This window comes from Strix uralensis, chromosome 2 (assembly GCF_047716275.1).
Source record: "Strix uralensis isolate ZFMK-TIS-50842 chromosome 2, bStrUra1, whole genome shotgun sequence".
NCBI lineage: Eukaryota > Metazoa > Chordata > Aves > Strigiformes > Strigidae > Strix > Strix uralensis.
In genome coordinates, this window is record NC_133973.1 from 56,816,932 (window position 1) to 56,842,354 (window position 25,423).

Consider the following 25,423-nt stretch of genomic DNA (forward strand, 5'->3'; position numbering starts at 1 on the left):
ACAGAACCTCACAGAAGTTAATAGGTTTGACCTAGAATTTCAGGAGCCAACAGTGGAAAATGAATATCATTAGAAAGTCTTGAAAAACACATATCTCATTTCAGAACAATGAAAACATTTTTATTGTTTTGGAGCTGGGTAGAATGGGAAAGAATTATGAATATATTTTAGTAATTTTTGGAACCTTTTGGGTTTTCCAACATTTAAAACTGTTTTATTCTTTTAATAAAAAACAAATCCCCAAATGTACTTACAAAAAAAAAAAAATTTACATGTGACTATTCGTTCAAATAGATCCCTTACTGACAACCTTCCCTCTTCGATCTGAAAGTGGGCTCTCTCACTGCTTATTTCTTAAATGCTAATAATGTGATTTGCGATGGTCACCACAAACAAGATGCAAGGTGAAATCCTGGCCCCTTTCAACTCAATATCAGAAAATCCCACTGACATATCTAGGTAGTATAAAAAGAAAAGCTAATATAAACAACAAAGCTAGTTCTTATAGAAGATCAAATCAAAATAAGTGTTTTTACAACTAATGAAAGTATACCATGAGGATCACCTGTTGCTTTGACAGATTTTAATTTTTTATTTTCACAAGCTGCATTTGAGGTCACTGGATCCACTTCTTCTGGCCAATACCATAAAAAACATACTTCTCACAGATGCCCTCTTCAAAGAGGTGAAATTAGATAAATTGAACTCAAAAAGAGAGTGCTAGATAAAACACCAATGCTGCTACTAAATGATGGTCTCAAAATAACAAATTTTTTTTTATATTCTAGGAAAATAATTTCTGACTTTCTTTCATGTGTTATGTCCATAGCGCAAATACATTAACTTCTGACAGTGCACCATGTGGGACTTCGTAGGTGTTTCAAGTGTACAGCTTGACATGCTAAAGTGAGTCTTAGCAGCATCTTGGAGGGGAAGCTAAAAAAAAAATGCAATTGGTTGTCTAAGTAGTCCCTGGCTTATTACAATATTATTTAAAACCATATTAAAGTGGTGCAATGATACACTATTGGACATAGTTTCTTCTTGTCTGATGTCATCTTAAAATTTCTCAGGGGAAAAAAAGAGGCTGAGTGAAGTGGTGAGACAGAGATGGAGCACCATGTGTTTTTACAACGTGGCATCCATTATACATGAGTAAAATAGCAGTCGCTCAGCTGCAATCATGGTAGGCATGACTGCTTCTCTTATAAACTCATATTTCATTTATTCATTTAATCTTTCATTCCAAGACCCTGAGCCTCCATACATTTCTCTGCAAGTATAACTATGCACCTGAATAGTTACAGTGACTTCAGTAGGGATTACTTACATGATGAAATTTAAGCATGAAAATGGAGTGTTTACAGGACTGAGGCCAAAAGCTGTAGATAGCTGAGCTGGGAAAATTGGCAATAGTATAATAATGTAAATATTTAAATGCAGAAACAGAAATGCAGACTACAGCATTCCTTTCTATATCCTTTGGTAATTCCTGACTTCCTTTGCCTTTTTCATGCTGCAAACCGACTGCTGGATGAAAGTTTTGGTCCTGGTTTATGGATGGGGGAAGAATACTCCCATTGCTTGCATTGACACTTCGATGAGTTCTGGTCTTTTTTCTCTAGACAAATTGTGTATCTATACATAAATATACTTTTTCTATCGAAGCAAGTTTGCCTAGTACATATATCGGAAGACTGAAGCTTAGCCTGTTCTGTGTTCCTTTGCTCTCTCACCACTAGTCAAAAAGTACGTTAAAGAACATACAAGAAGGCCAACATACCACAGGGTACAACTCACCTGAAAACCAGCTGATCATAGACTGGATGCTATGTGCCACTGTGTTTGCTTTCCCTTCCCCATGTTCATTCACATTTATAAATAATAATTACGTTAGCAAGATTGTCCTTACCCTAAGTTACGGGATAACTGTTCATTAAAAGAGAGGTGGGATATTTCTTCATGTTTTTATTAAATCTTGAAGACTTCAATGCTGTTAAGCAAACTACAGATGCTCAGTAAGCAGCATTTGGAAAGCTAGAGTTTGTTCCATTGCACTAGAGTTCTGGTTTTATTTGCCCACACTGGAAGAGTGGGAACCTCTGAAAGCACCAGAGTTTTACATTGTTTCAGTCAGCTTAATTGCTGGAACATGCATTTGGTTTCAGATCAATTGCTAAAGGAGTAAATGTCACGAGAAAATTGATATACATGACAATTTATTTCCTTAGACATCTGTAAAATACTACACGCTTTGCAGATTGAGATATAACATTTGGCTCACATTAGGACTGGAAAGCCAAGGTGTAGCAAACATTGGTTCAGTTGTTCAATAATAATGTTTTCCATGCAATGAATCCTCCTTATCTTTCATTAACTGCCAATCAGGCCCTCCAGCTGCCATGTGCCAAAATATATTCTTGGTTATTAGCATTAAAGCTACTGTTAAAACTCAGACTGAGACATGAGAGAAAATACCCTTTCCCAGAAAAATACATTTTTGCTTCTTCCTGCTGGAAATCTATTTGAGAAAGTGTGCTCACTGTCTGAAGATATGCGAAGTGCTATGAGACTGATCAGACTAAAGCTCAATACCCACAAGGCTGCTATGCACAGTATAGAACAGTAGGAAGTGCTTATTCTTACCCTGTAGAAACAGTTGAGAGTGTGACACATTATGTATATCTATGAATTGGTTCAATATCCCAGTAGAGGTGCTTATTTAACATAATTTGGTAGGACTTAATGCTAAAGAAAGGTTTGCTATCTAATTGTTTTCCAGTAAGGTTCATGTGGTTTTAACTTTCGCAAACTTCTTCCCTTATTGGTGAAGGAAGGGGAGTCTGGATTCAAAGAAGCAGGTCATGTGTGAAGACATTTCTGTCTCCCCTACCTCATGTTTGCTGCAGACATTTTTCTTTCTTCTGTATCAGACATACACATTAGCATCAGCATGTAGGAAGGTGGACATGTAGCAATGGTCTGCTCTGAAGTGTTGAGTAATACAGCTTGGGATATGTGTTCGATTGGGATATGTGTTCGATCGAGGCTCCAGCAGGAGTGAGATCTGGCTGAAACTAGCACTTTTGAGACATCTGACCTGCAGCATCCCTTGGAGAGGGGATGGCAGAGGCATGAAGCGGTGAGACTGTAGGAGATGTGTGGACGCTTCCTGTAGGAGATGTGTGGACGCTTCCTGATATCTGCCATGCTGAAGTGCCTATGTTTCCCACTCTTTGACCAGCCCGGAAAACAAACTGTAGAAGGCTGCTGAAGCTAGGACAGAGCTTCTTCTGTCTGAAAGGCAGGAAGGATTAAGACTAAACCCTACAGAAGAGTCCAGGTTCACAGTGCAGCAAAGGAAACCTCTAAGGAAAGCTTGGGGCAACTGTGCAAGATGAAAATAAGGTTGAGCTAACCTTTTCTTCTGGCCAATCCTATTTCTCCAAAGTATGATAATTAAAATTTTCACTCCTATGACTCTGGGAAAAAACACTGATAAATTTTTTGGAACACAAAGTTCTGTTTTATCATTGTAATGAATTAACCAACTCCATTTTCTGAGACACAGAAAGAGGGATGCAATTACTTCGGGTATCAAAAATAAGTCATGATATTAGTAGATGTTTTTGTTAAGAATTTCTCTGACAGTTCTGTTATCTGTTGTACTGCATTATGAAGAGGAGGGGCAGAGAGGGAGAAACTTACATTTGGGTGTCCCTTATGAATCTTAAATGCGGTCCTCTTCATGCTGATTTTCCTGTTTAACAAACTGCCTCATTCATCAGAGTTCTGTGGTGAAAGTAGGAAGGGAAAATCGTTAAACAAACACAAGAGAGGGTCAGAATCAATGACAGCACACAAGAAGAAAATGATTGCTGACTGCTTTAATGCCTGAAGTTTCTAGCTTCCTTTGATTTATGGAAATTTGGACCAAAATCCCATCGTTTTAGTGTTGCACATTATTTCATGGAGATTCTGCACCCCTTCTGCTTCCTTAGCATTAGACCTTTGAAAACTAGGAAGGATGGGGAGATGCAACATTTTGGAAAGGCTTGGGAAGTTTTAAAATCTGCTTTTATATGCTTGTTCTGAATGAGTTATTTCCACAACGTGGCTCTTTGAGGAGTGCAGGGCATAAATAGCACTGCCTTGTGAATCGGTAGGCATTTTAAATGCCAAGACCAAAGTTCAGCTTCTCAGGGTCTTTACTGGGCAGCTGATTACATCATTAAAATGCTGGGTGCAAAGCAGGCACCTCTATCTCCTTCTTCACTGTAGATGTAACTGATGGAGAACGTTGTTATGCCAAGATTAACAAAATGCTTGTAGTTTGGAATACAAGTTTTAGTAGGTAAATAAGGAGGAAATAATTCACAATTACTGGTTTCTGAAATGTGAAGCTTCAGTAGAGGCAAGGGATGGGATTCATGCTGCTAGACATTAAATATCTGCAATATATATGTCATAATCTGAGCTAATCTCCCTTGTATGTCTTTCAAGTCAGCTGGGAGAAAGAGGCTTTCTTAGGGCTCAGCATCTATGTTAGCATGAGGTAAGTCAAACTGTCGAAGAATCTGCTTCTCTCCACTGATTACCGAAAGAGCTTATGTTAATGAGTTCAGTCAATGCTATAGACATCTTTTTGGCCAAATGAATACCACCTGGGTATCTATAATAAAAGTAGCTTTACATTTCAAAACCAAGAAGTGACTAATGACAAAACAGTGGCTAGTAAAACAAGACTCAAGTCTATTCAGAAAGCATGAACCAACAGTCCAGACTATACTTTTAACTAGGAGCAAATACTGCAAGCACAGATAAATTAAGCAGCTTCATGGATTCACTAAAGAGAGAAGGTGGAGCTGGTTCTGAATGAAATAGTTAACTTTTTTAAAAAATGGAAATTAAATCTTACAAAAAGATTCCAAATGACATGTATTTTTGCCAGGATTCAGGAAAAAAAAGGTTTGTGTTTTATGACAATGTTAGTTTGATGTGAAAAAAGATCTTTCTAGATGAACTCACAGTAAATCCACATTCAAGCTGTGTTAAAGAGCAAAGCCACTTCCCAAGTATGGAAAAAACTCATATATTTTTGAGCTACAAGTAGAAAACTTGGAGATTTTAGAACAAAAAGCAGTAAAAAACTCAGAGAAATCTTATAAGCTAGTTTAACTTCACTGAATAAGTCAAAGCAGAAGAGATGACTCACTTGCTTTTTTTCCCTTTGCATCTGATTTTTTTTGAAACGCTTGCCATCATCTCCACCTTGGATTTGGGAGGCCACTGGGACAATGGGCATTCAGGGACATCCATCCTAGCACATCACTGCTGCATATAGCACATCACCATATATATCTTGTTTTGTTTTGACAATTTGGCCAAAGGAGTATACATAGGTATCCCTAAATCACCCCTTGTGGTGGAATTCACACATGTTCAACATGGAGTGGGAAGCAGTCATTGCCTTTATATGCAGGATTGCTCCTATATATTAAGACACGCTTTTTGGAGCTCTTTGTGTCAGAGACTTGCTTGTTATGCATCTGTCTTAAGAATTTACAGCGGGCTGCAATTATAAGATTATTGAGCGCTTCACAACCTTTGGTTGTCATAAAACCTGTCTAGCAGATGACAACTGCAGGAATGGTGGGATAAGTGTCTTGCCCATGATCACAGCAGGTTGTAGTGAGCAAAGCAATTGACCCTGCCTGTCCTGAACACCAGGCACCATTTTCGCCTTGTCGCTGGAACCCAGCCTCTCGTCCTTTAAAAGCTTCCATGATACAACATAGAATAATACAGACAATAATAAATGTTTAGAGTTTTACTATTATTTAAAAAAATAATGAATGTAAACACTGCCAGGTGATAAATGAAGACAGTCATTTCTCTCTTGGCAAGGAAAGCGACTGTTACAATGCAGCATTCTTGCACATAGCTACATGTGCATGCAGTTCCTGTGCAAAAGGGGAAAAGATTTTCTCAGTAAATTCTCTTTGCCATTTTGCTCCCTGGTAAATACAAAGGCTCACTTACATGTCTGTTCGTTCATGCATTGTCTTTAGGGAAAGAGTATGTTCTTCACTACAGAATAAAACCAAAAGGTATCCCAGGGGAATCTTATAAAGAATAATGGTAATAAATTAATTCCAGTAAATCAATGGCAATGCAGGCAAATAAACACAAAATAATTCATAGTGTAGCATCTGAAATGAATATCACATGGATTATTCAGTGATTAGTTGTGAAAAACAGATTTTTGAAGTGTGGCTTATCTTGGGGACTAGTTGTGAACAGGAAAAAATGGTGAGATTTGTCAGGTATGCTCAACATGACTCTACCATCTAGAGGTGGCTGAACCTCTAGATGTAAGATGTCCTAGAAAATGTAATGGAATTCAAAATCTTCAGCTTAATTTAAGGAGTCACAAACTGGAGTGTTTGGAAAAACAACAGTGAATTTGCAAATGAACAGTGTCGTTTTATAGATACATTATCTGGGTTGAATATGTGCAGTAATATGTGCATTACTTATCTTTGTCTTAATACTAGGTTTGGTCAAAAGCAAATCCACACCATAAAGGCTGAACTTCATTCAGATTATCACCAATTTCAAACAATATTGAACATATTTTCCCCAACCTATAGTAGGGCAAAAGGGTAAGAGAAAGCTTCATTTTATATAATGGCAATATGCAGCTATGTTTAATAGACTTCACTTATTATGTTGACAGTCTTGGTGAAAGTGAGGAATCTTAATAAACGGGGTTTGTACAGACCTTAAGGGCCAAATTCTGCAGCCATTTAGGCTGTTTCATATTCATAGAATTCAATAGGGTTGTGTGAGGGTAATTGAAAGAAGACTTGGCCTTAGGTTTTTAAACTGTGATGCAAAGTATATTGAGGGAGAACTAAAGATAATTTTTTCTCCTTAATTTCCAAAGCAATAAAGTTTTTTATTGTAGAAGCCAGCCTTGGTTCTTAGGATGAGGTGCTGAACTTTAACATATTGGGAAGTATATGTTAAATATTTCATGTACTTAAAAATCTACATCTTTATGCTTAGTATTTTTCAGAACTGTCATTTGGCATGGCATCATTGTCAGAAATTCATGTTTATGTCTGAGATAGCAGATGACTTAGAAAGTGTGTAATTAGTGTACGGTGCCTGCTAATGTGGAAAGTACAAAGCATGGAAGGAATTCCACATAGGAGTTAACAATGATCACCAGAAAAAAAGGACTAAATATATAGGGTAGATTCACTCTGAAGTGTAAGAAAGATCCTACAGTGAACCCTTAAGAAATGCAGCCCAGACGCTTCTGGCCCTGTCACTTCACCAGCCCTGGGCATCTGTTTGAAACTGTAGGTATATGCACATACATATATATCCATATATGCACATATAACACACACACACAAACACATGTGCACACAGAATTTTGGAAATTGCTTAAATGTTGCACTTAATTTTACCACGAATAAGTAAAGGCAGTGAATGGGATACAAACATAATCCGGTGGAAGGAAAGCCATGGTGTCTGTAAGGTACTGTTTGCCTTTCTGGTCCCAAACTGAATTAGGTCTGGAGAAATGCCTGGCATGACATCCCAGCTGAGACACCGCAATGGCTGCAGCTGCCATGTGGACGACAGCCCCGACTGGAGTATCATGGTACCAGCTCCCACGCTGCGGCCAATACACTGCTTTTTTTCTGAGCCTTCACACTGTATATTTACTCTGGGGTGTTTAGACAACAGCCTAACGACTGTCTGGATGATATCTGTGATAGGGAACTAAGGGAACTCCCACAGGGAATTAAGTTCCTTGGCCCTTTTGCTGCACCTTCACCCATTTATGGGACATAAAGAAAACAACTTCTGCTGCATGACAACAATATAAACTTAAGAAGACTGCCTTGCAGCCATTCAGGTTAGTAGAAGTCAGTCCTCAGCTTTCACAGAAGTTGGCTATTTGTGAAATTAATATTACATCTGGTCATCTCAAAGCTACAAGCTCATTGTGCAACACTCCAAGTGAAGGAATTCCACATTTTCATGTTTGCATATCCCTGAATCCCATGTCTAGGACAGACAAAGTCCCTAAAATTTTTCTTAAAAAAAAAAAGGGAAAATGCAGTGAAACACTGTGTGTTGCTGTATTAGCAGTGATGGGTACTTTGGTCATTGTGTTCTGTTAGGGTTTTCTTCCACCTGTATGTGCTTCATAGCAGGCTATAACTACAGTAAGACTATAAGGGAATTATCATGTGAATTGTCTTTCATTTTTGTCTGGCGAGAAACTCTGCCAAAATATTATATGGCCAAGAACTGGCTAGACTAGAAACAACAATCCCATCTAACGCAACTTCCAGAAGAAAATGACTAGTCATGTTAAGCTTATGAAGAATGCTTCTGAGAATTCATCAGCAAATCCTGAGGTCTTGCATGGTGAGAAGCTAGTGATTATAGCAGGTAAATTAACACAATAGTATCTGCTATGCAATGACACCTATTCAGGTTGTGAGATTAGTGTGATGCAGTTTCTAATCTTGTTTCCCAAAATACACAACAAATTTAAATATGAAACTTTTCTCCATATGGTCCTGAAAAAAGTGAATAAATCGTACAAGGATAGGCTGGAATTGGTCTGTTTGGCTAGTGGCTTTTCTTTTTTTGTTTTAATTTGAACTTGAAAGGAGAAAAGAAGACAATAATAAGAAAGGGTTTCAGAGAACTAGTGTCCTTTCCTTTGGGAAGCATATCTTAGATTAATGGCCAAGATCAGATCATATTTGATTAATCATCTGAAAAATGGTCTTTGCAGTTATAGGAGGAAGGATAAACGGTGACATAAACTTAAGAACAGCAAGTACAGTAGTTGGAAATATTAATAATCTTTGTTTGATCACTTTCTACAGCTAGCTCATTTGAACAGTGTATCTGCTGAAGTGCATACCAGCAACAAAGTCTTCAATACTACTTGAATATCCTGCCATCTGATACAAAATCATTACAAATTAATGGAGGAGCTGGACAAAAACTCTGAAGAGAGTACTATCAACTATATTATTTTGTAATTATACAGGTTTATGGAAGGAACTCCAAGGACTTGCCAAAAATGACTAACTCTCCTTCTACCACTGCAGCACTAGTACAGCTATTAGTCCTATTTGTCTGTGTAAAATCAGGCAAAGGGAACAAATAACCTTATCTGTCACTTTCATAGGCTGGGAAGAAAGCAAAGAAAGTGTTGTTTTTTTTCTTCTCTAACACTCATTGGTTTGATTTTGTTTGGGCCAAAGTATTTTAACATAGATGACCAATCTCACTAATGGCAGCACCATCCAGCTCTGCCACTGAAGACAGCATGGGCACTCTAACAACATACAGTTATGCTCTGCTTTACAATTTCAATCCTCCTCTGAATGGCACCATTCCCTCTAATGCTATACTTTGCACTTGTTATGATTCCCTAATATAGCTTATACTCACAGGAGCCCTTAACAATTTGCCCAAGGTCAGTCAACAAGTCAATTGAAGAGGTGGAAAAATCAGTGCTTTTGATTTCCTCTCCCCTTCTTCCACCAACTATTGGACTATCATAAAGCACAGACCATTTCAGGCTTTTTGCGGGGGAAGGGGAACATGACAGCTTCCTTTTCAGACATCAGAAAATACTTTAAAGAATTGGTTTCTCTAGCAACAGGAACAGGAGAAAAAAAGAAGCTATCATAAGTTTTTTCCCACCTACTCATTTTTTTAATGTGGCAAAGCAGATGGCTTGGATAATGCAGGTACTACAGATTCTGATTTATTGACTGTAGACAGAAATATAAATACAGAAGCATATGTACTCTGCTGTGCTCAGTAACATGGTAAGACTTAATGACTGCAGAGTTCATACTTACTTTAAGTTCTATGCATGTGTATCCACAAATGCCATTATTTACTGCTAGGGCAACATTGATGGCAGAGCTCACTGCTCATGGAAAACAAATCCTGGCCAGCCAAATACTTCTTGTATCCTCTGCCTTCCCTGACAGCAGTGCTGGCTCCATGGAGTCCCAATTTACATCTTTGACAGTCACACAGTTTATTGACCTGGCCAAATACTTTCTGTTAAGGTGTTGTAAATCGGTCAGTACTGCAGATATATAATGTCAGAGGACTCAACCTTTTGCCTTTGCCAACAAAATTAAAAATGGCTTAGTAAACTCTGCTTAGTGATGATAGGAAGGAGATTATTCATTTTATGACTGTACTTGGCCCATGGCTAAAACAGGGAAGTACTCCCTATATTTCTTCTGCTGTCACAACTTTGAGTGTTATGTGGACAGAAAACAAAAAGGTTCTCTTCAATAAAATGCTGAGGACCACATGGCCCTCTTCTGCTGAAGTTGCTGACACTGGTAGAGTGTAGAGAATAGTCTTGTCTGCTCTACAGTAACTCAAGTCAGTGCTTCCAAATTTCAGGAAGACCCTCAGCATTATGTGCTTGATTTTCACCCGATGTGCTAGATACATTGGAGAGCACGTGCAGAAGTCAAATTGAAGCAGTGACAGTATCAGGATCTGTGCTGTTCTCAGGATTCAGTTTCCATCATTTATGGTTCATGTATTTGCAAGCAAATAATGCCAACACTATTATCAGGCAATTTTTGATAGCAGCAGTGCCACCAGTCTCTCTGCAGCAGATGTACTGGGAGAACAGTAACGGAGAGGAAGAGGACATAAAGGAATATAAAGGCATTTTTTCTGGCTCAGTTTCAGTCAGGCAGTACCATTTCCAGGCTTTCCAGACTTCAACTTGATTGTTATGGGAAGACTCTGCTGCAGACACTGGGTGACCAGTTATGGCTGGTGACAACAGGCAGTTTCTTAAGAAGGTCTGTGAAGCTCCCACAGATCTTCTGAGTCAGCACTTCAGCATCTCCCATGCTGTGCAGAAGCACGTGGACACTCACCTGAAAGTCAGCAGTCAGCAGCTATTTTAGTACGAATTGATGCATTATTTGGGCCATTGAGATAGGTGTATATTTTCAACCTTTTGCTGTCCTCAAAAGACTGTGGAAGACTGTGCATGTGTGGAGCTTTCCCCCTTGCCCTTGTCCACACAGTGCAGCCCATCTCATGCTCATTGGCGCTTCTCAGAAAAGGCTACTCAATTTATGAACAGAAAGGGGTATTTTTCTCTTTTGTTCCTATATGCAGTTCACCACCCTGTTAGATTTGCCAGCTTTTATGATGGTCAATACTATGGGAATTTGTAATCTTTTTCTGTGTAATGAAAAATACTGACTTTGTTGCAGAGTGATTGTAATGAGTGTCAAGGGAACTAAAAAAGTCACAGGACTTCAGAAAAAGAAGGATATATTCTCTTGACTGATGAAGACTTCCACTGAACAATTGGATAGAAAAAAATGAACTCTAATATCATCAGAGCAGCTGCAGAACAACTGCAGTGGGTGCTTTGGGGAGATCAAAGGGCAGATGGTGAAGTTCTGAGGCAAGGGTAGAGGTTGCTGAGCAGAGTCTGCTCAGATCATGACTGCACAGTGTGCACAGCACACCATCTGCCAAAGAAATAGAGAGGGCCTCCCAGTGGACTGGCAAACAGGCCTTTTAGGGTCCTGAGAACAGCCAGTGATGGGTAAGGCAATGGGACTCCATGGGGACTTCTGAGCTGTAGACCCACAACAGCCAGGCTAAAGAGTAGGAGAAAGGTGGAGATGAACTTAGGAGAGGACTGCAGAAGGTTCCTTTTCACGTCTGAAAGCACATTTGCTCCAGGATAAGATAAGAGATAGATAAGAGATATCTTCTAATGGGATGAAAGGAGATAATTTTTAAATGTTTACTGTGACATTATGTGAATTGTTTATTTTATGCTTTGTGTGTAGTTTCATGCATTTTTTACAGAAAATATAAAAAATAATTTCATGAAATATTTCATGCATTATTTAAACATATGATATGTGCCCTCATGGAGTGTATTTTATTTTTTAGTCTTAATATAACTTTTCCTGATGAATTTTAAGGACAGAGGCGATGTTTCAACTGGTATTGTTTCTTACTAAAAATACTGAAGCTTAAAAATATGTGAAGTCTTTTTCTGAAGTTCTGAAGTCCTAAAATCTTTCAATATGTCAAGCTTGTCTAGGGAAGCTTTTGGAAAATCTATTTCCACTGGGTAAAGCTGGTTTTTTTTAGCAAAAGTTCAAGCTCAGTGGTGTCATGAACTGCACATAAGAAAATGTTAGAAGCAAAATTAAGGCTAAAGGAAAGTTGAGACAATAGTGAAATAATTTGAAATGATGATTTCAAACTCCTGTGCTATTATTCTTGCCCTTTAGAGCATTTTATTAAAAATGCATTATTTTCTGTCTTAAAGCTTGCAACTATATGATTTAAAAAAAAATTAAGTCTAATTATCCTTTAGAAAGCTTGAGAGGTATAATATTGGGACAGCAATCCAGCTGGAGCAAGACTGCTTGAAGAGGGGCTCCCAGAAACCATTTTTGATTTCTAATGGAAGGAGCTTTGCCTGTGATACTGGAGACACAGTGGCACAAGTAAAGTTTGGGGTTTTTTTTCAGTCCTCCATCTCTCTTCTCTGTGTCCTGCTCTCTCCACTGTAATTTCAAGCTGCCATTCTTAAGTGTACTGAGAACCTATAAAGATGATAAATGTTTTTTTATGTTGCCTCATGTGCTTCTTGACACTATGATGCACTGTCCCTCGATGCACCGCAGCAATGTCTTGCCGAGGGTTGTTGGTTTGAATAGTGACAATATTCTCTGAGTCCCACAAAATGTGCTGGGTTAGCGCTCCCCAGGCCTCTCACCTTTCATTGCCGGGCGTGTACAGAGCGTGGGTGGCATGGTACCTCTGTGCTGAAATGCTAGCACCCCATGGGGCATTTTTACCTCAAATTCTATTTGCTTTTATCCCTGCAGACATGCACAAAGTTCACAACTTTAAAAGTTGACAATAGGTTATATTTCTGACTTAGTGATATGATGCAACCTATGTATTTCCTAAGGGCATTCAGCCAGCTTTTGTGTCCGTAAAAGTGAATTAAAATAGTGTGGAAATCCTGTGCTTAGTACTTGAAAGGGTGACTGTAAAATATGTCATGTATGTTAAAGTGGAATGCTTTCAAAGGCAATTAATAAAATTACATGAAAACTGTTGTGTCTAAAAAAGGCAAAACTATGAGATAGATAGTAACCATTCAAGCTGTATCTGATATTCATCATAATTAACATTCTTCCCCATGGCCCGACAAAGATGTGTTTCTGTGATAAGGTTTTCTAGCATGAACATGTGTGCAAAATCTGAGGGGGTCAGGGGACTGAGTTCAAAGAGAAGGCTTGCAAGGTGGGCTGGGGGACTAAAACAGTCTTTGGCAGAGGGCTGAGGGTGTTCAAATACATACATGGAAATGGATTTGGGACAGAGTTCCCCACTGCAGTCAACATTTTTGCTAGGTGAGAGCAGGCATGAAACTCAGAAATGGCAGCTCCTCGGCTGCAACAATACCTGGCATGCACTAAAAAAACAAATAAAGCTGAGTGTATGCCGCAACATACAGTACTCCTTTTTAAATTAAACACTGACTCCGATAACAGTTCACCATTTCATGCACTCCTCCTCTAACTGCTAGTGCTGGTAACTATGGAGCTGGATGCCCACACTGCCCAGAGGCTGGGTATCCAAGGCTATGTCTGGTCTTCCCACCTGTCCTGGGTCTGCCTTGGTTCTTGTGCTGCTTTCAGGTTTTACTTCTTCATCTCTGTTTGTAGAGGTCCTGATTTTCCCAACTGCTTTGGGGGCTGAAGCGATGTCTGCTTCTCCTTACTGCCATGGGTTAAATTCTGGTCAATGCCTTGTACTATTGACATATGACATAATAATTTCTGGTGATCCTGGGGTTTTTTGGAGAGGACATCTGAAACTTTTTTCTGCATTGGCATTATAACCTGGATTTGTGGTTTCAATATCAAGGAGCTATTCCAGTAGTGACGGCTTTCAAAAATGTTTTTATGATAACAGTATATCCTCAGGAACCCCTGAACCTTCATTTCTTCTCCCTGGGCAAAGAGATCCTTACCCTGCAGAAGACACCAATAACACTGGCTGCAGTTTGCAGAGGCTGAGTGCAGGAGCTGGCAACTCTGCAGGGAGTGACAGCGGCTCTTTGCCAGAACTTAGACTGGGAAGAGTCCTTGGGATGGCACAGCAGTAGTGAAGCAGCAGGTAAGGCCAGCCAGGCAGGGAGTCTTCCCTTGTGTGTAAGGCAGACAGAACAGAACCGTGCCAATACATCATGTGTATAGAGGAGAAATGATATCTTCCCACCATCCACAAGGAATTTTGTAAAACCACACTAGAAATGGTATAAACATGACATCCTGAGACTCAGGAAAATATTTGCTTAGTCTCTGAATTTCATTGCTCATTCACAAAGATTATTTCAGGACAAGAAATAATCTGGACCTTATTTTTAATATTTAAAAAAAAAGAATTAGAGAGTATGCATATATATATATACACACACACTAAATGTAGCAATAATTGATTTTCTTTTGAGGAAATCCAAATTGACTTAAACTTTCAAATGTAAAGCCAAAAATAAAGTATATGCTAAATGATTAATAAATGGATAAAAAAAATCTATTGCATGATGGGAGGAAAATTCTAGTGTAATATTTTCTTCCTATTCACTTCCCCTGCAAAGAAATCCATTTGAATGTATGTGAAAATGTTATGTCAGACACTCTAAGAAAACAAACATAAAACTCCTTGTATATAGATCATTTCCCAAGAGAGAAAAATCAATTTATCTTACAAGTAACACATGTAAATCCAATGCACCTGTATGAATTAAAGGGATTTATTAATATGTTAGTAGTTTACAGTCACAAGAATGCTGTCTAATTGTGTTTTGAAGAGCTTTTTAAAAGTCAGAAAAAGGAGGAAACCACTTCAAGACATCTTCTATTCGAAAACTAATTGTTTTTATAAAATGTAATTTACATTAGCTGCAACTACGTCTGTCATTGGTTTTGTTTTTTTTTTGTTGTTGTTGTTTTTTTTTAAGTATATATTTAATCTTTTCCCTGCTGCAGCATGAAATACTGACAAACACAGCCTGGGGAATTGACTGACTAATTATTTAGTGAAAGCAGCAAAGTGGAGTATGGATAGAATATTATCAAATGAACAGGGTGAGCAGCTTTAAAGATAAGACTATTTTTATTTAAGTTATATTACATTTTGCTTTCTTTATGAGCTGCACAAAGTACAATATGTTCAGACAGAATGTCACTCGAAAGCAGACAATAGCCTTTTAATAATTCAGTCTCTATCAGAAGAACTCAAGATCAAACCTGACCCTGTTTCTCAGATTAGAGATGTATTTCATGGACTCTCCACATGCTTGTTAGCCGATCACCCCTTTCTGCTTTCCCAAAAGAGGGTATTACAGGAAAAGGATGGGAGGAGAGTACATAACAGGCAATGTTAGAAATATTTTGTTTATTACTATTGAGACATATTTTTTTAGCTTGACTTCCCAATGACATAAGGCTTACATGATTGTGTCTGTAACTTTGAAACCCATTAGATAACTTCAGTTGCATCTGAAATAGGAACAAGAGACTCCTACTAATTTTATATATATAAAAAAATACACAGTGGTGTAGAGGAAAAGGAACAAATTTCAATGAGGAAAGACATCAGTCTGGGTTCAACAACAGTGCTTTCTGTCCAGTGTGCCAGTTGCCTAACAACATGCTCGTACCAGCTGGCCAGTCGGTACCTATGGATTATGGTACAAGATGTGGTGTGGGCTGCTTTTCATTCTGTCAGGGATAAAGAGACAGAGAGAGTTAAGAGGACACTGGAAGAAGACATGTGGGGACACAGAGCAGCACACACCTGTATTAGAGCTGCTGCTCATAACAGAATTTGCTTTCACTGCAAATTGTGCTTTAAGATTATGCTGTTCTGTCTACCTCCAGTGGTATTTCTTACACTGGGAGCATATATGGTGAGATTCATTGCACTACCCATCCAAAGCTTAGTCTTCTAATCAAGTTATCTGTATCCTTTTGTTTCAATGAAGATGGATAGGGACTGTACTTCCATGGGGTCATTCATGATGTCTATCCAAGGGTGAAATAAATTGCCTTCTGAAAAAGCCATTCTCCATCCGGATGATAAGAGGGCATCTAAAGGACTGGTTTAGACTTGACACTTTTGCACAACTGACTTTAGTTAACATACTTGTGATATCAAATATTTTAGCTACTGATAAGCATCTTCTGTGCTCATTCAATGTGGCTGGAAACAGAAGCTCCCTACATTTGCAAGAAGGCAACTAAAAAACCTTGTCTTTCCGCAATCTTTCCTTAGAGAAGCAAAAAGCCTCCTAGGTGTCTAGCAAAAAGGTGTCTAGGTGTCCTAGGTGTCTAGTGAATAATTACAAGGAAACATAGGGATCATCACATTTGATTTCTATGCTGACTATACTGCCAGAAATTGCAGTGTGGGAGAGTAGTTAAATTAGGATATTATATGATTGGCTGGAAATTAAACAGCCAGTCTTGTAAATGGAAGAAGGATTCTCTCCACATATTTTCCTCTTTTCCATGAGAGGGGCTGAACAGTGAGATGATAAAGTTTGTTGTTAGTATGAAAATATCAGGAGTCACAAAATACTAGGCCAGTCAAATGTAATGGTGATTCAGAAAGTAACAGAAGAATAATAGCATGCAACGAAGTGCATGTATACTCTACTGATCAGTGAAATGACAGATAAAACTTGATCTGTAAGTGTAAAAGAAAAGCATGTAGGTAATTGTTGAGCAAACTCAGAAATAGGCCCTGTCCGTACCTGAATGGGGGAAGTCCTAGAAGAAGAACTTCTAGGCTTGGGAAAAGGGAACTGCAAGGTGAATATGACAGGGCAGGAAGTTAGCAAAACCAATTCACTTTTTCTCCTAAAAGAAGAATTATGATTTCTCTTGGACTAAAGAAAAAGCCCTTTTTTGCTGAGCAAATCTAATGAAACCATGCATCTCTTCCATGGGATCCGTGGAGGCCAAAAACCATGATCAGGTTACAGCAGTTATTAACTATAACATGCCCAGTACAGTCCCTTAAACACTGACTGCTGCAAACTGAGGGGCTACATCCTGACCATCCTAGCCTTTCTTGTGTGATGCAGACTTTTCCTAGTTACTCACTGCTGCTTACTGCCAGAGACCGGCCACCAGACCAGGTAATACTGTGGGCAGATCCGCTACAGCTGTTCTTATACTCTGCATGTTAATACAGCTGGAGGCATCGTACAGCGATGACATCAACTACCCAGAGCCATTCCAAGCAATCCTGCTGCGACTCACCAGATGCATGTCATCGCTCGTCAACATCTATTATTATAACCTGTGTCAGATTTTCTAATCTGAGGACCCAAGTTACTGAAGGTGAGTGCATTACTGCCTGGGGAAGCAAACAAACAAACCTGACCATCTGAAAATCTGCAGGATAAATAGATTCAGGAATGCTTTAGCTTTCACCTCTGAAAGCCAAGAAACTGATTTTTATGGATAATAATCTTAGTAGCAGAGTGGATGTTTATATAAGCTCCAGGAACCTCTGTTAATGGGAACATTTCCATGCAAATGTTAGAAATGACAAATAATATAAAAATCTATTTTGCGTTTTAAATTTTCAGCTATTTAATCAATAGCTATTTTCCTCTTTCCAGTAAGATTCACTTTCCAGTACAAAATTATAATAGAAAGCCTTGTGATCGATACGGCATTGTCTAAATTGTGAGATTGTTTTGTTACACCTAGCAATCACATCATGTTCCTATCTCCCTCTTATTAGACATCATATTGGTATTGTTGCATCTTAAAATTTCTAAGCATGGTACAGTTTCTAATTTCTTTCCAATTTTATATATTGTAGGCAGAATGAAATAACATGAAAGGGATGAAAAGATTGATCAAGAACATAAATGAGATTGGCTGTGTGCTATATAGTCTTTCATCTTCATGGCTTTTTCAAAAAAGTACATAGTTCCGCTGGTCAAAGACTACATAAATGAAACACATGCTGCTTTTAATAGCCTTGAGGTAGATAAGAGTATTGAGGCAATCATATAGGTCTGAAGATGCCTAGATGACATGCTGCAGATTCCTGATTAAGAGATAGGGGTGAATGTTCCTTCTCTTGAGAATAAGAATACATTGCAGAAGATCACATTATATCTTCCCTGACTGGGTTTTCTCCAGGTACCTGTGTGCAGCATGTCTCATGGGGCTCTTAACAGCCGGGACCAGTCTGACTCATGTACTTTCACAATTTCTTCACATACTCGCAGTAGGGTGTTTTTGTAGGTATATTAAATTGCAGAAAGAAGGATATAAATACAACTTGATACATTTCATATTATTCACAATGACAAGATGATGTGCATTTACAGAGCAGCTGTGAAAATATAAGTTTGGTTCCAATAATTATACCTGCACCTATGAAGGAGAAGTTCTAATAACAAGGTAGAGTTTTCCATCCTGTTTTCGAAGAAAAATAGACAGCAGGATGACACGAAGCTTGTAAATTATTGGGAAATATTTTTGGCATATATTGTCCAAGCAACAGTGACAGTGTAGTGGTAAACATACTCGTGCTGTGTAATGTGAATTTCTGCCTGGGATCACTACAAATTTTCACAAATGACAGGTAAGAACTTGTTTTTCTTGGTGTTGCTGGAATATGCAAGTTCCTTTACCAAAGAGAGTATTACTTTACTCATCTATACTAGTGAGGTTTAGAGTAGTTTCTGTATCATTTAGTTCTTAACAGCTCCATGAGTAGCAGTTGTGTGAAGCTGTAACAGTCTTTCAGCACTGTTGTTTGCACTGATACATCTTTTCCTTATTGGCATGGCCAAAATTCAATAACCTGGCCCCTGAATTGAAGTACCTCTGCCTTTTGTTATGAAATTTTAAAATGTACTGAGTACTGTAGCTTTAATTGGGACTACAAGCACGTAATATATCTGAAACTCTTTAGGCTCCCAAAAGTGAACCATACACCGTCAGGTGCCGCCTCTGTCTAAGTCTCCCTCTAAGCCTAAGACCTTCAGGAGAACTACTTCCTTGTAGGCATTTGTGCAGTGTCTGAGATGCTGAGGCTTTACCCTGAGACAGGTTCTCAGCATAGTGATAATGTAGGTATTGACAGATAAATATTTGCAGGGGATACTGCAGCCTAGCTGGATTCTGTTCCCAGCCTTTTACATTTTCTCTTGTCATGTAGCAGTAAGACTACGACATGGAGGTCAGTGTTTTTTAACCAAATACTTTAAATTAGACTGCTAAAGACATATTTCAACTTGGAAGTCTACACTGTGTTTCTGAGATACTTGGATGTTTTTGAAAATTGTCAGTGCCTGTTCTGTGATGAGCTGTAACCTGACCAAAGTATCTCATAAAACTGTAATATTATTCTTTAATGATACTCACAAACTTCAATCCCTCTCTTCCTTGCACTTTAAATTCCTACCACTTTTATTTGATTTCAAAGTTTCTCATAAAAAAAATCCCATTAGTAATAATGGTCCCTTGAAGCATTCAGCTTCAGTTTTCACCCAGCTACTGTCTGGTACTGTTAGGGATTTTGAGTGCTGCTGAGTAACAGTGCAAAGTGGATTTCTCAGCATCAAATGTCTGAGAGCATCTGATAGGGCTCACAAAAGAGGGAATAGGGATGAGTGAAATTGTTTTAATTCAATTACTCTTGGGGCAGAATCAATACAAATATCCTTTTTGTTGAGACAGCGAGGTAGAGAGAGTGACTCTCCCCCTCCCAAATCTTTGCTGTGATTTTGACTCTTTCATTTTATCTGTTTGTGCAACTGTAAGAGTGAGATGCATCACTTTTGACTGGGAGCATTAAGCCATGAAAGTATCTGACTTGAAAAAAAAGAGACGTCTATGCTTCTGCAGACTTAAAATAGAGATCTGGTTAGGCTGATTTTAAAGTTTGCAGCCTAGTCTAACATACCTGTAGGGACTTGGAAAGTTTGGAAATTTACTACCATCAAGAAAGAGAAAAGGGATTAAAAACCCCAGCTGTTTGATTACAGAGATTGGGGAGGAAATCTTAGCTCTAATAAAGCCAATGACTTCTGTGGGGTCAGGCCTTCAGCCCCTCGCACTCCTTGTGGGAAACATGCTCTGGGTCAGTCCTCCAGGGCTCTCCTTTGGGCAGCTCCAGCAGTCTGAGCCCATGCTCTGGGCTGGTTTCAGGCAAGTTCATTGATCTCACAAGGCAACAAAAAAACCCATGAATACTCTGTTGAAGGAAACCACCTAATATTTTTATATATAAACACAGGTTGCTGTGTGCGTTTTTAAAAATTCTTTTTTTTTTTTATAATTTTTATAAATGAAAGGAAAATGCTCTCAGACTCTCCTCTCAAAGGATGTAAATCTACAGCTCTTCAGATCAACTGTCACCTCTCAGCTGTATATGCCATGTCATACTTCTGACAACAGTCATATCAGCATTGCAAGATATTGGTGTGACACGTGGTAGAGCAATGTGTTAACAGGGAGTTTGAGCAAGTGTCTTCAGAAATATTTCATACTTCACAGAGGTAGAAAAAAAAGAGAAAGTTATAGAATAAACTCCTTTGTGTCCAGATGGATTGGTGTTTAAATAAAGGGCTTCATCTGCATAGATGAATTCAACTCAGGTGAGTATTTATGTCTGTGATGTGAGAGGTAAGCGGCATCATTACGGTAAAAGCCTGTTTGGATAGGGACTTAAAGGTTGAGGCAGGCTGGGGTAGGCAATGTGCCACTCATGGAAACACTGACTCCTCCTACCTCATCACTGACATTTAATTAAAACCCTAATGGCAGGGCTGCATTTAATGCTGGACTGGGGGAATGGGACATCCTGAGCCCTTGTGGCTGATCTAACCTTGTCAATTTGAAAATCAATCATGTAAACCCTCGGCATTTTTTAGTTCTACAGATCAGCTCCAAATTTGAGCCCTCATATCGATTCTGATTTATTTATTCAAATATTATTGCTAACAATATATCTAACTTTGTTAGGGTTGATGTGGCTAGCAGGAGACACACTATTTAGATAAATGAGACAAATGAAATTGGTGGTTGCTCATTCAGGTACACATTGTTTGATGTTAGTCCCTGCTGCTCCTTGGTTTTCCGACTTTTCACTCAAATTGTGACGATACTAATGATACTAATTTTATAATTCAATAAGTTTGCTCTAGCATCCTTTGTGTATATGGTACACCATCTACAGTGGCAAATGGTGTTTTCTTTTTTTTGTTCGTTTGTTTGTTTGTAAGGTTCTTAATTGTTCTTAATTCTATTTTAACATCATCACAGTTCCAGTGTACTTTTCATATCTTTGTAGTAATTGTCTTTTTATCTCCCTACTCAGATCGCTTCCCATGCATCAGTGTCAAACTCGCTTAAAGAGCAGTACATGCAGCATGACAGCAGATTACTGATTGCAGTGTCCTTTGTGAAAACAGCAAATCCTTGTGACCCCACTGACCTCCCTCTGCAACCCTGTGATTTAGTCTTTGACCTTTCTGTATTTCCCTCCCTCCCCCCAAAAAGCAAAACTGCCACTGATACTGCTGATGGTATATCACATAGTTCTCTAAACTTCGTATATCCCACCGGGTTAACTTGCAATTGCTTGGTGTTTTAAACTACCCTTTATTTATATTTATAAAATCAGTAGGTAGGCTTATAAACTTGATAACACTGAAATGATTCCTATGGCAGTACTGACCACAGAACATGTACCTGAAAAATCTCTTCATATATTTGTCTATATAGGGGTGGAAAAAGGGTTGGTCCCTTTGAAAATTAATGATCGTGCACTGATGCTGCCAGTATTCTCATTTTGTAAGGAAAAGCATGAAAGAGACAGATCCAATGCAAATGAACATAACTCCTGAGTCTAAGGGAGAAGCATAGATGTACAGGCAGGGCAGTATCAGGCTCAAAGAGTTTGATTTTGTAATTGGCATGATGGTTACATTTGAAAGTTTTCTTTGCAGGATTACACAGAATCTTAAGGAATGTTGTAAAATTACCCCCTTTGATAACTGCATTACTGAAAAATAAAAAAGAGAGAGTGATTTTTCTCATGTTGCTCTGGATACATGGTGATAGCAGCATTACAGCTGTACAGGAGACATTTTCCATAGGACAAAAAACTAATTTAGACTTCAAAACTAGTATCTGATCAAATTTCAAGGACTGAAGCCCAAAATTCCAGACTTCTTTATCAAGGATCTGAAAAGGTATTAGAAACTAGTTAAAAATTGAAAAGATAAAAAGTTTGCTGAGGGGCAGAGCCAGAACCACAGAACTAAAGAGTTTAAAGACCATAGTAAGAAAGTACGTATTGACTTCCTGCTAATATCCATTCTAAAACCAGTGAAGGATAAATTAACTTAAATGAGCTCATGTTGATGTGTCTGTCAGGTTATGCGACAACATGAGACAAAATAAAATCTAATTCTGTGATGCACATTGTGGCCTGCTGTCACAGCTGAAGATAATGATCATCTAAAAGTATCTGACAGGTCTATGCCTGAATGGGGAGAATTGCTTAAGACATTAAAATTGAGCACAAAAAGGACTGGCAGAACAATGGAGAGAGACCTCAGGACATCTTACAATCTGAAAGACCATTTATTCTCTAAATGTACACTATGTTGGTGGGAATTTGAAGAAGTCTTCATAAGGCAGATTCTTCATTGGCAAACACTTTAGTTTTGAAATGTCATCTTCCTTGTGATTATCTGTCAAGGACATATGAGCTTACAATAAAACACCATATCCACTTCTGGATTCCCAGTGGATCTGATTTGTTTGTTGAAAAGGGTAAAAAAACCTCAAATCCAGATGTAGGAAAAGCTTTCCTTTATTGCCTCTGGGAGACAGACTGAAGTGCATTCATATTTCTTCTAAACCAGTAAATATACCTGTTTTTGACCCGAATAATTATATGAATAAATTCTTGCAAACACAAATGTTATTTTATTCTCAAATTAATTTCTTAAAGTTATGTTGAGATTTTTTTTTAGTTCATTATTTGGCATGAAAGGCTTTTGAAACAGAACACAGGGAAATCACAGTCATATTAGTATGAACCTGGCTCTGCTCCTAAACTATTAAAGTATGCCCGGATTTTGCCCTTTGGGTGTTGGAAACCTCTTTATTTATTTATTTTTTAAAAGATGAAACCTGCACATGGTTTTGTTTTATCTCTGTTAGCCAACTTCAAGAGGTAAATATTCAGAACGGCACAGATGGATTTAGATTATTGATTCCTTCTAGTTGAATTGTGAGGTTAAATTCCCTAGGCAGTGAACTGCAAATGTCCTCCTAGGATTTTTCTTTCTACTGTGTCATGAGCATTTTTTGGAACTGGAAATCCTCTCTGAGTTGGAGATATCATACAGGTAATTAATACTCTGAATGATTTCCAGCTTTGATACCCTTCTTTCTCTCATTCATACTGACACCTGTCACAGAAGAAGAAAAAAGATTGTACCAGAGATTTAATGGGAGTGAAACATCTAATATTTATGGCATGCTTCAAACAATCCATACACATGGCTAAACCTAGTTCCTAGGTACTGCCTTGTTTCTATTGTTATTTTAGCTGTCCTTGCTCAAAAACAACTGTTGCCAATCTATTATATTTAGCCAACTTTTGTGGTTCACACTGTAGTATTTTAAAACAACGTTTGGGTGGACCTTATTTACTGTCTCTGACAGAGAGGAGGAAAAACGCTAGAGAGACAGGTGATATTTCAAGTTTTTTTAATTTGACATAGGGAAGCTACCAAGGCAAAACTTTATGCTGAAATTTGTAAGATAAAACTTAATCATAGTTGATGGCAGTAGTTTGCATACCCGATATCTCCAATACCCCATTGTGGCCATCAATCATTCTTCCTGACTGACAAACTAGACAGTTGATATCAGCTAATATTAGAAACACATTCATCTATTAATAATTTTTCTTCAATTGTATTTAATAGCAGAACAGATTACACTGAATAACAGTGTACAAACTCACAGGGCTTATCTTAAACCAAACAGCATTAAAATGCAGCAATTAATGTAGAAAGTTGTTTTCAACCACATGCCTTTCTGAATTTCTTTAAAGGGTTTGAAAAAATACTGAGTTCAGTGTTACTAGTTATAAATAATCTATTTATGCCACACTTAATGATAAGCAAAAATTCCAGCTGAACTAAGACAGCATGCAGGTACTTCAAGGTAAAAGCAGCCACTCTGGCACAGGCTAGAGCTGCACTTGTCAAGCTGTCTATAACATATCTCCTCTCCCAAAGCATGTAAGCATCAGCACTTTTTCTCCATGTGCTTGTCCTCCAGGTGAGGGGAATTTGGGGATGGGGTGTGGAGCAGGAGGAGAAGCCAGGTGTGAGGGCAGAGAGGGTGGAAGTGGTTGGGTGGGCCAGGGATGTGAGCAGTGCACAGAACCAGCACAGAAGGGATCTGATGGGCCCTGGGAACCTTTGAGAAGTCATAGACTCATAGAATCACAGAATGATTTGGGTTGTAAGGGACCTTTAAAGATCATCTAGTCCATCCCCCCTGCTCTGGACAGAGACATCTTTCACTAGATCAGGTTTCTCAAAGCCCCATCCAGCCTGACCTTGAACACTTCCAGGGAGGAGGCACCCACACCTTCTGTTCCAGTCTCTCACAACCCTTATAGTCCCTGGGGCCCCTGTGACTGGGGTGGTCACCTGTCCTGGGGTACCTGCTAGGGTATAGCTGTAGGACCAGTGGAAACCCAGACTATGCCAGTAAAGCCTTCTCATAGCTGTTCCTTCCCCCACCTTGCCCCTGATCCAGATGTATCATCTTGGGGACACTTTTCCCCTCTCCACTTCAAGGGAACCTTGTCACTGTGCTTCCTCTAGACCTGTTCATGAACAAGAAAGGCTGGGTAGAAAGTACATAGTCCTTAGAGAATCACCAGGACAAAGTAATATATTTGCTCATGGCAAATTTACACAGGAATCAGCTTTCTACCAAACCTAGTGGAAGTCTGATCATTCCTTCGACAATAAAAATTGCAAATGTGAGAGGAATTTATATACACAGAATGTAATGACTCTATCTGAGACCAAAATCCTGGCCTCAAGGAAGACAGTGGCAGCTCTACCATTGATCTCAGTGGAGACAGGATTATACTTATAGTTTTGTCAAGAATCTATCATTAACATTATTGTTTTTAAAACGTCATTGGATATTTAATTACAGCAAGTGTGAGAGCTTTTATCATATAATTAAAAAAA